This window comes from Nelumbo lutea, chromosome 6 (assembly GCF_056320005.1).
Source record: "Nelumbo lutea isolate HS-2025 chromosome 6, American lotus-T2T, whole genome shotgun sequence".
Classification (NCBI taxonomy): Eukaryota; Viridiplantae; Streptophyta; class Magnoliopsida; order Proteales; family Nelumbonaceae; genus Nelumbo; species Nelumbo lutea.
This window is the reverse complement of record NC_142689.1, coordinates 53183594-53198186: the sequence shown is the minus strand read 5'-3', so window position 1 is coordinate 53198186 and position 14593 is coordinate 53183594. Positions and strand designations below refer to the sequence as shown.

The window sequence follows — 14593 nt, the reverse complement described above, 5'->3', positions numbered from 1 at the left end:
TGAGAGAGACTCTAGGAATTCAGATCTACTATTTAAGAACTGAATTGAGTGCAAGTTTAGAGATAACTTGCACAATTCAGTTGGTGATCAATTCAGATTTGAATTGATGCCTTAGAAGTGTTTGAAGAAATGCATGCATGGGGATTAGATTCTTGCTAGAGATAGAAGAACCGTCACTCATGCATAGGATGAACATGCGCTTGAGAAAGGCTGTTCATGACCTTGGGGTTTCACCAACCCAAGGATCAATCATGATTTATTCGAATGATCCAAATTGATAGATTGCTGAATTCTGAGATTGACATTTACTGCTTACTCTTCTAACCTGATTTGAAGGCAATTGGGCCAATGATTTAGATAGATTTTAATTTAGGATTTTTTAGCTTTCATTAATGTTTTGATTTATTTGTTGATCAGATAAGAAGTGTTCAATTTAGTATTGGTAATTGTTTCCTAAATCCTCGTGGGAACGATACTTCACTCACTACTTTATTACTTGAACGGCTAGTGCACTTGCTAGTGTCACAATGAGCCACACATCAAGTTTTTGGCACCGTTGCCGGGGATTTATAGAAGCAATATTAGGAAACATTGAGCATTCTTAATCTGGTATCATTCAGCATTGCATTCATAGTTGGTTTAATTTGCTTAACTTTACATTTTAGCTTTGAATGCAACTGCTGTACTACTGTAGTTATGTTTCTTCTTTCTTAAGTAGATTACTTTCTTTTTCTGGTTTCAGTTTCATTTTAATAAAGGCATATTTGATTTCTATTCAATCTTGGTGTTGTTCCCTTCAAAAAGAAAAAAGAAAAAGAAAAAATTCACAAAAACATGAGTGTTGTAGATCTGAGTTGCATTCGGCACTCAGATCAGCAGATTTCAGATCTGCAGCACTCAGCCGAAAAGAATTGCTTGTGTTTCAGACTTTTATTTCTTTTTCCATTACAAAAAGAAAAATATATATATATATATAAAATGAAAAAAAAAAGAGATCTTTTGAACAACAAGAGGAGCAATTGAGAATTCGGATCAGAATTCAGATTTGAGTTCAGATCTGAGTTCTACTATTGCAGATCTACAACAGTTCAGATCTGAGTTCCTCTGAACTCAGACCTGAACTGATGCAATTTTGAGGGGAATTGGGTGTCATCACCACCCCAATTCACCCTAGGGCACTTCTGCTATTCCCCAAAAACAATTTGGTAGCAATAACTGAAGGTAAGGCAATTGAGAATTCAGATCCGAACTCAGACTTGAGTTCAGACCTGAATTCTGCTATTGCAGAACTGCTCTGTTCAGATCTGAGTTCAGATGAACTCAGACCTGAACTGATACAAATTTAAGGTGAATTGGGTGCCATCATCACCCCAATTCACCCTATGATAAATCCGACATACCCCAAAGGTAATTGGATAGCAAAGAATGAAAAAGAAAATTCAGATCTGAACTGATACAAATCTGAACTATAGTTGAGGACTGAACTGATACAGAGCACATTTTGGATTTTGGGTGAACTGAACATTTGCTTTATCCACTTGTAACCGAGCTACATTAGCTAAGGAGGTGTATGTTTGGATTGAATAATTGTTATGCCTCAGATATTTAATAAAAATTAGCGCTTTCCAAGTATTTCTATTAGCATTCAGATCTGTAGCAGGGCTGCTATAGTACAACAGTTAGCAGACCTGATTTCAGATTTCTACAAAAGTTGTGTGGACCGAATAGCTTGCAATGCCAAACATTGTAGACCCGATTTTCAGGTCTTAGCAAGTGTTTGATATGCATCATCTATACAGGTTTGGGCTTCAATTGTAGAGCTTAAAATCCTTAAACCAAGCCTAACTCAGGACTGGTTTTAGTTTATTTCAGATCCTTTTAATATATTTTTCAGATCAGATCTGATTTCAGCCCTAAAGCATCACAGATTTGATTCCAACCTTAATGGATGTATATTGTAGTGTATACCAATGAGTGTGTATGAATATACAGCTCAGATCTGAATTATTATTTGTTAATTTCTCTGGACTAACAATACCAAAGACTTGTAGATCTGAACTCAACTAAATTGGGTCTGAATTCAGATGTTGCAATCGATGTATGTAGATAAAGGAACCTTGAATAAGATGATTGGTTTAAATCTGCTTTTAGTATAATCGGCTTCATTTATTCATGATAGGATGTAGGTTTTTGTATTCCAATAATTCACTTTACATTTTCAGTGTGATAGGATTAGTTATTTATTTTCTTTTGTGAATATCGGCCTTTTTATTGCTTTGACCTTAACAGTTTATGACAAGCAGACCTGAACTGGAAGAGATCCTTTACGACCCGGAGATTGAACGGACTCTCCGTGTCCATTTAAGATCTGCTAAGCAAGTTAGACAAGAAGCACAAGAAGCTCAAGAAGCTCAAGAAATGGCTGAGCAGAGGACTATGATGGACTATGCCAAACCCACTCTCACTGGAGCTGCCTCCAGCATTATCAGGCCCAATATTGCTGCTAACAACTTTGAGATCAAACCTGCCATCATACAAATGATTCAAAACACAGTGCAATTCTGTGGATTGGCCCACGAAGATCCTAATGCACACATTTCTAACTTTTTAGAAATTTGTGACACCTTCAAACACAATGGGGTAAGTGATGACGCCATTAGGTTGAGGTTATTCCCATTTTCTTTGAAGGATAAAGTCAAAGCATGGCTGAATTCATTACCAGCTGGATCAATAGCTACGTGGGACGAAATGGCCAGCCATTTTCTCTCTAAATATTTTCCCCCTTCTAAAACTGCTAAAATGAGGAATGACATCACTACTTTTTTTTCAGCAAGAGGGGGAATCTTTATATGAGTCATGGGAGCGATACAAGGAGCTGTTAAGGAGAGTTCCTCACCATGGCCTCCCCATTTGGCTGCAAGTGCAGACTTTCTATAATGGTCTTACTGACTCAAATAAGACCATATTAGATGCTGCAGCCGGAGGATCCATAAATAATAAAACTCCTGAGGTTGCCCATGCACTTATTGAGGAAATGGTAGCCAACAACTATCAATGGCATTCGGAAAGAACTCAAACTAGGAAGCAGCAAGGCTTGCATAATGTTGACACTTATACAGCACTATCTGCACAAATAGGAGAACTCAGTAAGAAAATAGATGAAATGCAGATAGCTGCCATGCATGTGCAGCCTCTTAATTGTGAATTGTGTGGGGGAGGCCACATCAGTACAGACTGCCAAGTTGGCAATCAGTTCAGACCATCTACTGAACAAGTTGACTATGTCAGCAATTCGTCAAGACAACAGGGTTACCAGAGTCACCATACTTTTCATCCAGGATGGAGGGGACATTCAAACCAGCCCTGGCCAAATCAACATACTTCCAAGCCATTCCACCAGACTTATCATCAGCCTGAACCAAAATCCAATTTGGAAGAACTGATGACAAAATTTATAACAGGTGCAGAAACTAGGTTCCAGAACCAGGAAGCCTCAATCAAAAACCTGGAAAACCAAGTGGGGCAATTGGCACAATTAATCTCTTCCAGACTGCCGGGAACTCTTCCAAGCAACACTGAAGTGAATCCACGAGAGCAGGTGCAAGCTATTACCTTAAGGAGTGGAAAAGAGTTGCCTGAGGTAGAAAAGAAGAATTGGGCTGAACCCAAGGCAGAAACAAGCCTTGGGACCAGACAACAGAAGACGGAACAACCAGAAGCACAACAAGGAATGCACCAACAACCACAAGTCCCATTCCCTAACAGGCTGAAGCAACAAAAATTGGAGAAGGAATTTGGTAAGTTTCTTGAAATATTTAAAAGTTTACATATTAATATTCCTTTTGCTGATGCTTTAGCCCAGACGCCACACTATGCAAGGTTTTTGAAGGAATTATTGGCAAACAAAAGGAAACTGGGAGATGTGGCTACAGTTGCATTAAATGAGGAATGTTTTGCTATCCTTCTGAATAAGCTGCCTCAGAAACTCAAAGATCCAGGGAGTTTCACTATTCCTTGTACCATTGGCAGTTTAAAAATTGAAAAAGCTTTATGTGACCTGGGAGCTAGCATCAATTTAATGCCATATTCTATCTTCAAGAAATTGGGGTTGAATGAACCCCAACCCACTAGAGTGGCATTACAATTGGCTGATAGATCCATTAGACATCCTAGGGGGATCATAGAAGATGTGTTAGTTAAAGTTGACAAATTCATTTTTCCAGTTGATTTCATTGTGTTAGACATGCAAGAAGATGTGGAGGTCCCGCTTATCCTAGGGAGACCTTTCCTGGCTACCGGGAAAACAATGATTGATGTCCAACAAGGACAACTCAGCCTTAGGATACAAGATGAGGAGATAATTTTTAAAATGTCTAATGCTATGAAACATGCACCCTCTAGTGATGATTCTTGTTTTATGATTGATGCCATTGAATTGACAATTGATGAATGCTTCCAGGTAAGTAGAATAACTGATCCTCTTGAACTCTGCCTCCAGCAGGGAGAACTTGAAGAAGGAGAAAATGAAAAAATAAACCTCATGATAGCATACCTGAACGATAAGCCTCAATTCAAGGGAAAGGGGTTTCTTAAATTAGAGAACTTAGGCGAATTGCCTGGACCATCAGTTAAGCCATCACCCCAAGAACCCCCACCCTTGAACTGAAGCAATTACCATCCCATTTAGAGTATGCTTTCCTTGAGGAACCATAAGATCTCCCCGTGATAATTTCCGCAGTGCTGAATCCCTTACAAAGAGAAAAATTATTAAGAGTGCTGCGGGAACACAAAAATGCTATAGCTTGGAAGGTAGAAGATATCAAAGGCATTAATCCATCAATCTGCACTCACAGAATTTTGATGGAAGAGGACAGCAAGCCTTCCGTTCAACCCCAAAGGCGCCTGAACCCCAACATGAAAGAAGTGGTAAAGGCTGAAATAATTAAGTTGTTAGATGCTGGGATCATTTATCCTATTTCTGATAGTTCTTGGGTAAGCCCTGTGCAAGTTGTGCCCAAGAAAGGGGGTACGACTGTTGTTCCAAATGAGAAAAATGAACTCATCCCTACTAGAACCGTTATCGGATGGCGTGTGTGTATTGACTATAGAAAATTAAATGAAGCCACCCGGAAGGACCATTTCCCTCTCACATTTATGGATCAAATGTTGGAGAGGCTAGCCGGGCATGAGTATTATTGTTTCTTGGATGGATATTCAGGGTATAACCAGATACCAATTGCACCAGAAGATCAAGAAAAGACCACTTTTACTTGCCCATATGGAACCTTTGCATACCGAAGGATGCCCTTTGGGTTATGCAATGCCCCAGCAACCTTTCAGCGATGTATGATGTCTATATTTTCTGATATGGTTGAAAAATTTATTGAGATCTTCATGGATGATTTTTCAGTTTTTGGCTCTTCGTTTGATGCATGTTTGAATAATCTGGAACAGGTGCTTAGTAGATGTAAAGAAACACATCTTGTGTTGAATTGGGAGAAATGTCATTTTATGGTGCAAGAAGGCATAGTGCTTGGACACAAGATCTCTCAAAGAGGTATAGAAGTCGACAAGGCCAAGGTGGAGGCAATTGAAAAATTGCCAACCCCAACATCTGTTTGTTCTTTGAGAAGTTTCTTAGGACATGTCGGATTCTATAGAAGGTTTATTAAAGATTTCTCAAAAATTTCCAAGCCATTATCTACCTTGCTTCAGAAAGAAGTGCCTTTTGAATTTTCAACTGAATGCCTTCATGCTTTCAACATCTTGAAAGACAAATTGATCCATGCACCTATCATGGTAGCACCAGATTGGACCCTCCCATTTGAATTAATGTGTGATGCGAGTGATTTTGCTATAGGAGCTGTTTTAGGACAAAGAATGAACAAACATTTTCAGCCAATTTACTATGCTAGCAGAACCTTGACTGGACCCCAACTCAATTACACTACCACAGAAAAGGAGCTGCTAGCAGTAACATTTGCACTTGATAAGTTTCGTTCATATCTGATATTATCCAAGGTTGTTGTCTACACAGATCACTCGGCATTAAGGCACTTGCTTACCAAGCAAAACTCAAAACCAAGACTGATCAGGTGGATCCTTTTATTGCAAGAGTTTGACATTGAGATTAGAGACATGAAGGGTGCTGCAAACCTGGCTGCTGACCATCTCTCCCGGTTGGACACGGTAAGCTCAAAAGAGGAGATAACCAGCAACATTCGAGAAGAATTTCCGGATGAGCAGTTGTACTCAATACAGAAATACTCATATCATTGGTATGCTGATTTTGCTAATTATCTAGCTGCACAAGTCCTTCCTCCTAACCTTTCATATCAACAGAAAAAGAAATTCCTTTCTGATGTAAAATACTATCTGTGGGAGGAACCCTTTTTGTATAAATTGTGTGCAGATCAGATCATAAGGAGATGTGTCCCCGAGGAGGAGATGGAGTTGGTACTCCAATTTTGCCATGATAAAGAAGCAGGAGGTCATTTTGGAGCTAGTCGCACCGCAGCCAAGGTTTTGCAATCAGGTTTTTATTGGCCCGCACTTTTCAAAGATGCCCATAGGTATGTGTCCACATGTGACAAATGCCAAAGATCGGGAAACATTTCCCGACGGAATGAAATGCCCATTTCCAATATTTTAATCTGTGAAATCTTTGATGTTTGGGGTATAGATTTCATGGGACCTTTCCTGAATTCTTTTGGGAATAAGTACATCCTCGTTGTAGTTGACTATGTATCCAAATGGGTAGAAGCCATGGCTTTACCCACAAATGACTCAAGAAGGGTGGTACACTTCCTAAAGAAGCTATTCTCCCGATTTGGCACTCCGCGAGCTATAATTAGTGATAGGGGAACTCACTTCTGCAATAGCCAATTTGAGAGGTTAATGCAGAAATATGGAATTACACATAAATTAGCTACCCCTTATCACCCTCAAACCAGTGGCCAAGTGGAGTTGGCTAACAGGGAACTCAAAAGAATTCTGGAAAAGACCGTAGCATCTGCCAGAAAAGATTGGTCCATCAAATTAGATGATGCATTATGGGCATACAGAACTGCATTTAAGACACCCATTGGCATGTCCCCCTACAGATTGGTCTTTGGTAAAGCATGCCATTTAACAGTTGAATTGGAACACAAGGCCTATTGGGCTCTTAAATTTTTAAATTTTGACATTCAGGCCAAAGGGGCTAAAAGGCGGTTGCAATTGAATGAATTGGATGAATTCAGACTTACCACCTATGAGAATGCCAAAGTTTATAAAGAAATAATAAAAAACCGGCATGATAAGAACTTGCTGAGATGGGACTTTTATGTAGGCCAACAGGTATTGTTATATAATTCCCGTCTCCGCTTGTTTCCAGGTAATCTGAGATCCAAGTGGTCTGGACCCTTTACCATTTCACAGGTTTTTCCTCATGGGGCTATAGAACTCACCCACCCGGTTCAGGGCACGTTTAAAGTAAATGTTTAGCGCCTGAAACCATATTTAATGGGCGGTACTGTACCCCCTCCATCCACTGTTTATCTTGATAACCAATAATCTTTTATGCTTGCTCATGAACAGGTTAAGGAATCTTTTTGTCATTTATCTTTTTAGAATATTAGTTAGTAAAATAAAGATCTTTTTCTCAAAATTCCAATTCTTTAAGGACTCAGTTCATCATTTTCTTTTCTTCAGTTTGCTCTAGCAAGTGTGATCCCCTAACACTACGAACATTGAGGACAATGTTCATCTTAAGTGTGGGGGAGTGAGCCCGAGGCTAGGATATGGGGGCTGAAACCATGCACCCCAACACACATATGCAGGCAATGACATAACCAAAAAAGACTGGAACCCCTCAAGTTCATTACTATTTATTTGATGATTTTTTTTTAAGAAGGAATTCAATGAGTTGAAGGAGACTGATGTACTTGTTAAGTTTTTATTCTTGTGAATAACCCAGTTTGATATATGCATGAGAAAAGGAGAGCTGAATATGCCTTTCAGCATGACTAGCCCTAACTTCCTTCATGTGTATGGAAGCCCTTGATTTCATTGTTAATGGTCAAGAAAGCTAGTGCACATCTGAAGTGCTGATTCTTGAGGTTCAATAATTGCAAAGAAGGACAAAAGCCCAAATTGACTCCGCTTCTCTGAGCTGAATAGTAAAACTAGCAGCTCAGAACATGAGTCCTATTTACATACCTCAAGTAAGTGACCAGTGTGAGATGGAGCATAAGATGCACTCACACCGAAAAAAAAAAAAAGTAAAAGAGAGAGAAAAGTGTGTGAGATGGAGCATAAAATGCACTCACACCGAAAAAAAAAAAAAAGGGTGAGATGGAGCATAAGATGCACTCACCCTTACAAATAAGTAATTGTGGTGACAACTGAGGTTCAAAGGGGCACTCTAAAGTTGAACTCTCATTAAGACTTAGTTACAGATGTGAAACTTAGTGAAATTTGATTATTAACCTTAACAATTAAGGAGCTGATTTATATATGAATTAGGAGTGAAGGATAGACTATGATGAAATTCATATTCTCCTTTCCTTGGATCTGATACATATCTTAAATGGTAATTTACAAGAATAAGAGTTGAGCACATACAAAAGTTCCCCGACTACTCAATGCATTTCTATCTAAAAAGTTCACTAGGTAAATGGTAAGAACAGAAGGGGGGAATGTTCAGTTTATGGCTGATGTCCTTGCTTGAGGACAAGCAAAAGCTTAAGTGTGGGGGTATTTGATGAACCTACAATTTATCTATATTTTATGAGGTTTTTGCATGAAATTTTATGCTGGTTTAATTAGATTTTGCCCTATTTTAGCTTGATTGCAAGAAAGATTTCAGGGGGAGCCAAATCAACAAAAAGAAGGCAAAAGCAAAAAAAGAAAGCCCAAAATTGATCAAATTCAGCCCGGCCCAGCCATGAGAGCAAGGGAGTTTCATTCGGCCCAAGTATTGCAAGCTAACTCTTTGGAAAACCCAAGGGAAGAAGCCTAGCAAGAAGGAAATTTTGGCCCAGCCCATTTTTTAGCCCAAATAACAGCCTAGAGTGTAGCCCACATGAGCTCAAAAGCAAGCTAAGTTGAAGCCCAAATAGCAGCCCAAAGGGAGCTAGGGGCGGCAACTCCGAAAAGTTTCTTGAAGAAAAGGAGGGAGCACTCTAGAAGGTTCATGAGGGGTGTAATACACCCAATTCTAGAGACTTCAAGAAGGGGCAAGAGCCCCCTTGAAAAACTATATAAGGAGGCCTCTAAGAGGGGGGAGAGGTGTTCAATTGCTTGAGAGGAAGGCTCTCCCACTCTTAGAGGTTCGGCCACCTTGAGAGAAGAGAGGAGAAGAAGGCTAGGCGCAAGGAAGAAGAAGAAGAAGGGCTGAAGGAAGTTCAAGACAAGCAAGCTAGAAGAAAAGGTGAGTTCGAATTTAGGGTTTGTGATTCAAAGATCTTTTGTAATAAATCATTTGTAGTTCATTCTCTTTTGATTTGAATTCAGTTTCTTTGTTATATTTTCTTTCTTCTTTCTCCTTGTTACCATTCTTCCTTGATGTATTTCAGCTTGTAAAATTTTAGTTCAGCAATCTAATTCTTTTTTATTCATTCAAATGGTCATGAATTGTACTTGAAGTTTCTTGAATAAGGGTGTTATTGTAGATTAATTCGGCCAACTAACTAATGTGTTGCTCATTGTGACACTAGCAAGTGCACTAGCCGTTCAAGTAATAAAGTAGAGAGTGAAGTATCGTTCCCACGAGGATTTAGGAAACAATTACCAATACTAAATTGAGCACTTATTATCTGATCAACAAATAAATCAAAACTCTAATGAAAGCTAAGAAATCCTAAATTAAAATCTATCTAAATCATTGGTCCAATTGCCTTCAATTCAGGTTAGAAGAGTAAGCAGTAAATGTCAATCTCAGAATTCAGCAATCTATCAATTTGGATCATTCAAATGAATCATGATTGAGCCTTGGTTTGGTGAAACCCCAAGGTCATGAACAGCCTCTCTCAAGCGCATGTTCATCCTATGCATGAGTGACGGTTCTTCTATCTCTAGCAAGAATCTAATCCCCATGCATGCATTTCTTCAAACACTTCTAAGGCATCAATTGAAATCTGAATTGATCACCAACTGAATTGTGCAAGTTATCTCTAACCTTGCACTCAATTCAGTTCTTGAATAGTAGATCTAAATTCTTAGAGTCTCTCTCAAGCACTCTAGGAATTCCAAGCTGTAGATTAATTCGCCCAATCTGAAATTTGCAGATCTGAATTCTCTTTCAAGCAATTCAGATCTTGCAATCTCAGATCTGAGAATTCAGATCTGAGTTTTGAAGGTTAGTTGGCCGAATTGATCTGCAATCACACCCTTATTCAAGAAACTTCAAGTACAATGCATGACCATTTGAATGAATCAAAAAGAATTAGATTGCTGAACTGAAATTTTACAAGCTGAAATACATCAAGGAAGAATGGAAACAAGGAGAAAGAAGAAAGAACATATAACTAAGAAACTTAATTCAAATCAAAAGAGAATGAAACTACAAATGATTTATTACAAAAAAATCATTGAATCACAATCCCTCAATTCGAACTCACCTTCTTCTTCTAGCTTGCTTGTCTTGAACTTCCTTCAGCCCTTCTTCTTCTTCTTCCTTGCGCGTAGCCTTCTTCTCTTCTCTTCTCTCAAGGTGGCCGAACCTCTAAGAGTGGGAGAGCCTTTCTCTCAAGCAATTGAACAACTTTCTCCCCTCCTAGAGGCCTCCTTATATAGTTTTTTCAAGGGGGCTCTTGCCCCTTCTTGAAGCCTCTAGAATGGGGTGTATTACACCCCTCATGAACCTTCTAGAGTGCTCCCTCCTTCTCTTCAAGAAACATCTAGGAGTTGCCGCCCCTAGCTCCCTTTGGGCTGCTATTTGGGCTACAACTTAGCTTGCTTTTGAGCTCATGTGGGCTACACTCTAGGCTGTTATTTGGGCTAAAAATGGGCCTTCCTTGCTGGGCCGAATTCTCCTCATAGCTAGGCTTTATTTTCTTGGGTTTTCTCAAGGAATTCACTTGCTCTTTTTGGGCCGAAGTGCTCTCTCTTGCTTCCACGACCGGGCTGGACTGAAATTGGTCTTTTTGAACCTTCTTTTCTTGCCTTTTTCCTTCCTTTTCTTGGATTAATTATCCCTGAACTTATTCTTAGCATTAAGCTAAATTAAGGCAAAAATTAATAAAACCGGCATAAAAATCCATGCTAAAATCCTCAAAAATTATAGATAAATTGTAAGTTCATCACTAACCTTCAAAACTCAGATCTGAATTCTTAGATCTGAGATTGCAAGATCTGAATTGCTTGAAAGAGAATTCAGATCTGCAATTTTCAGATTGGCCGAATTAATCTACAGCTTGGAATTCCTAGAGTGCTTGAGAGAGACTCTAGGAATTCAAATCTACTATTCAAGAACTGAATTGAGTGCAAGGTTATAGATAACTTGCACAATTCAGTTGGTGATCAATTCAGATTTGGATTGATGCCTTAGAAGTGTTTGAAGAAATGCATGCATGGGGATTAGATTCTTGCTAGAGATAGAAGAACCGTCACTCATGCATAGGATGAACATGCGCTTGAGAGAGGCTATTCATGTCCTTGGGGTTTCACCAACCCAAGGCTCAATCATGATTTATTCGAATGATCCAAATTGATAGATTGCTGAATTCTGAGATTGACATTTACTGCTTACTCTTCTAACCTGATTTGAAGGCAATTGGGCCAATGATTTAGATAGATTTTAATTTAGGATTTTTTTTAGCTTTCATTAAAGTTTTGATTTATTTATTGATCAGATAAGAAGTGCTCAATTTAGTATTGGTAATTGTTTCCTAAATCCTCGTGGGAACGATACTTCACTCACTACTTTATTATTTGAACGGCTAGTGCACTTGCTAGTGTCACAATGAGTCACACATCAGTGCCATATCCACTTCGCATATAATTCAGGAGATGGCCAATGTTGCTGATGGCGAGCCGGACTCTGAAGGAGAGGCAGGGCCTTCCGATGTTGTTGAAGTGCCTTTTGATGGCGAAGAAGTAGCTCCAGGCATGTAACAATTTTTTTTAAGCGCCTTCTAATGGGCAATGACTCATGTTTCTTGCAACAGAATAGATAATCTTTTTTCCCAAGTGTTACTTTTCCCCGAACTGATTATTTGTCGAACTGAATATGCCACTTTCTTTTCTGGGTTATTATACTTCCGCGACCTGTTTTGCCGTGAAGGCTTTTTGTAGCAAACTGATTTTTTGCCGAGCTGATAATATGCTCTTCTTTGCTTGTTTACGCTGAGGTTCTTCTTGGCTCTGCATCGTGGCACATAGGACCTGATTTCGTCCACTTCGCTTGGCGGTTTATAGGTAGTATCGCCTTAAGTTCATGATGTTCCACGCTCGAGGTACTTGTTTGCCTTCCAAGGTTTCGAGTTCGTATGCCCCCCCGAGCGCTCTTTTTACTTTATAGGGCCCTTCCCAGTTTGGTCCAAGTTTGCCTACACCGGGTTCGGGCACCATAATCTTACGAAGGACCAGGTCGCCGACTCGGAAGCTTCGTTGCTTTACTCTGGTGTTGTAGTAGCGAGCTACCTGCTGCTGGTATGCCGCTGTTCGGATGTGCGAGGTCCCTTACCTCGTCCAATAGGTCAAGGTTGGTACGTAACTCGTCTCTGTTCGTCCGATCGTCATATGTTTGTACTCGCAATGTTGGTGCTTCGATTTTCGTCGGGATCACTGCTTCAGTGCCGTAGGTGAGGTTGAAGGGGATTTCTCCCGTGGCGGTTTTTTTGTAGTTCGGTGAGCCCATAAGACACTTGGTAGCTCTTCGGCCCACAATCCCTTAGCTCGATCTAGACGTGCTTTCAGTCCGCCCAGGATGGCTCTGTTCATTACTTCCGTCTGACCGTTTGCTTGCGGGTGCGCGACTGACGTGAAGTTTTGCCGAATCCCCATGTTCTGGCACCACTCTTGGAACTTGATATCCTTGAACTGCTTGCCGTTGTCGGAGATTAGTACCCGAGGTAACCCGAAGTGACATACTATGTTCTTCTAAAAGAAGTTCTGTATGTTTCGGGCCGTAACAGTTGCCAGAGGTTCAGCTTCTATCCACTTCGTAAAGTAATCTACTGCAACAACTAGGAATTTTACTCCACTTGTTGCTGGTGGGAATGGCCCCAGGAGGTTGATGCCACATTGTGCAAAGGGCCACGGGCTGGCGAGGTATTTGAGGTCGGAGGCAAGTTGATGGTAGATATTGGCGTGCTTCTGACATTTGTCGCATTTTCTGACGAGCTCGACAACTTCTGCCTTCATCGTTGGCCAGTAGTATCCTTGTCGAAGTGGTTTTTGTGCGAGTGCTCTGCCCCCCAAGTGTCCGCCGCACAGGCCTTCATGAGTGTCGCAGAGTACGAACTTGGCTTCGGCAGGTCACAGGCAACGCAAGTAGGGGAGCGTGTAGGACCGTCGGTATAACCGTTCGTCTACTATGACGTATTTGGCTGCCTGGCGCTGCACCCTCTTGGCCGCATTGCGTTCTACAGGGAGGGTTCCGTCTATCAAGCAGCTCGCGAGTGGGTCGATCCAGCTCGACTCTACTTCCAAGACGGGAGCGACCTCCTCTGTACCCCGCGAATACTAGGCCGAGGTAAGTCTTCTATGTAAACAGTTCTCATGTTGTTGTGACTTGTGCTGGCTAACCGGGACAGAGCGTCGGCCTCAGTGTTCTTTGACCTTGGGATTTGCTTGATGAAATGTGACTGGAAGTTGAGCAGGGCTTCTTTTACTTTGGCCAAATATGCGATCATGGAGAGCTCGCGTGCTTCATACTCGCCAGTAACTTGGTTGACCACAAGCTGGGAATCTCTGCAGATGACCAAGTGTTTTGCCTTTACCTTTCGTGCTAGGTCCAGCCCAGATATTAGTGCTTTGTACTCTACCTCGTTGTTGGATGCCGCAAACTCATAGCGTAGTGCGTATTCTAATTTCGTGCCGCCCAGGCCGCATATGACTATTCCAGCTCCGCTGCCTTGCCGGTTCGAGGAACCATCCACGTGAAGGATCCAGGGCTCCTCATCCCAGTTCGCATTTCGCCTGACCAGGAGAGATGCCACACTGGCTGCTACTTCGTGGGGTTCAGACTCTATTGGCTCGGGAGCTCCGAGTTCGCCCGAACTAGGGACCTCGGGTTCGACCTGTGGGGCTTTGTGGTTGAAAGTGCACTCGGTGATAAAATCTGCCAAAGCTTGGTCCTTAATAGCGGTTCTTGGCTTGTACTGAAGAGTCGTCTGAGCTATCAAAGCTAGACATTGAGGTTGGGCCAAATCTTCCTTCATCACCCTGGACTTTGGAGATTAATGGGTAAAACTGGAAAGTTACACCTGACCCCTAGACTCGATTATGATACTACACTAGGTGTCAGATTGGGCTATCTTTGATGTACCAATTAGTGAGATTCTTAGCGCGGGTCAAAACGTGGGTATGTTGGGACAGTCTGAGAATTCATCTGAGTGGGTGATCATGGTGACAGGATCAGCCGCGTTGTCGGACAAAGGTAATGATC

General features: G+C 41.0%; 1 non-coding gene across 1 annotated transcript; it reads right to left on the bottom strand.

Annotated features, from left to right (window-relative positions):
• Nucleotides 1–2796: 2796 nt before the first annotated feature.
• On the bottom strand, nucleotides 2797–2904 carry LOC148848919 (small nucleolar RNA R71). Its single transcript, XR_016101551.1, has one exon. It is a non-coding gene; the product is annotated as a small nucleolar RNA R71 (small nucleolar RNA).
• Nucleotides 2905–14593: the final 11689 nt, after the last annotated feature.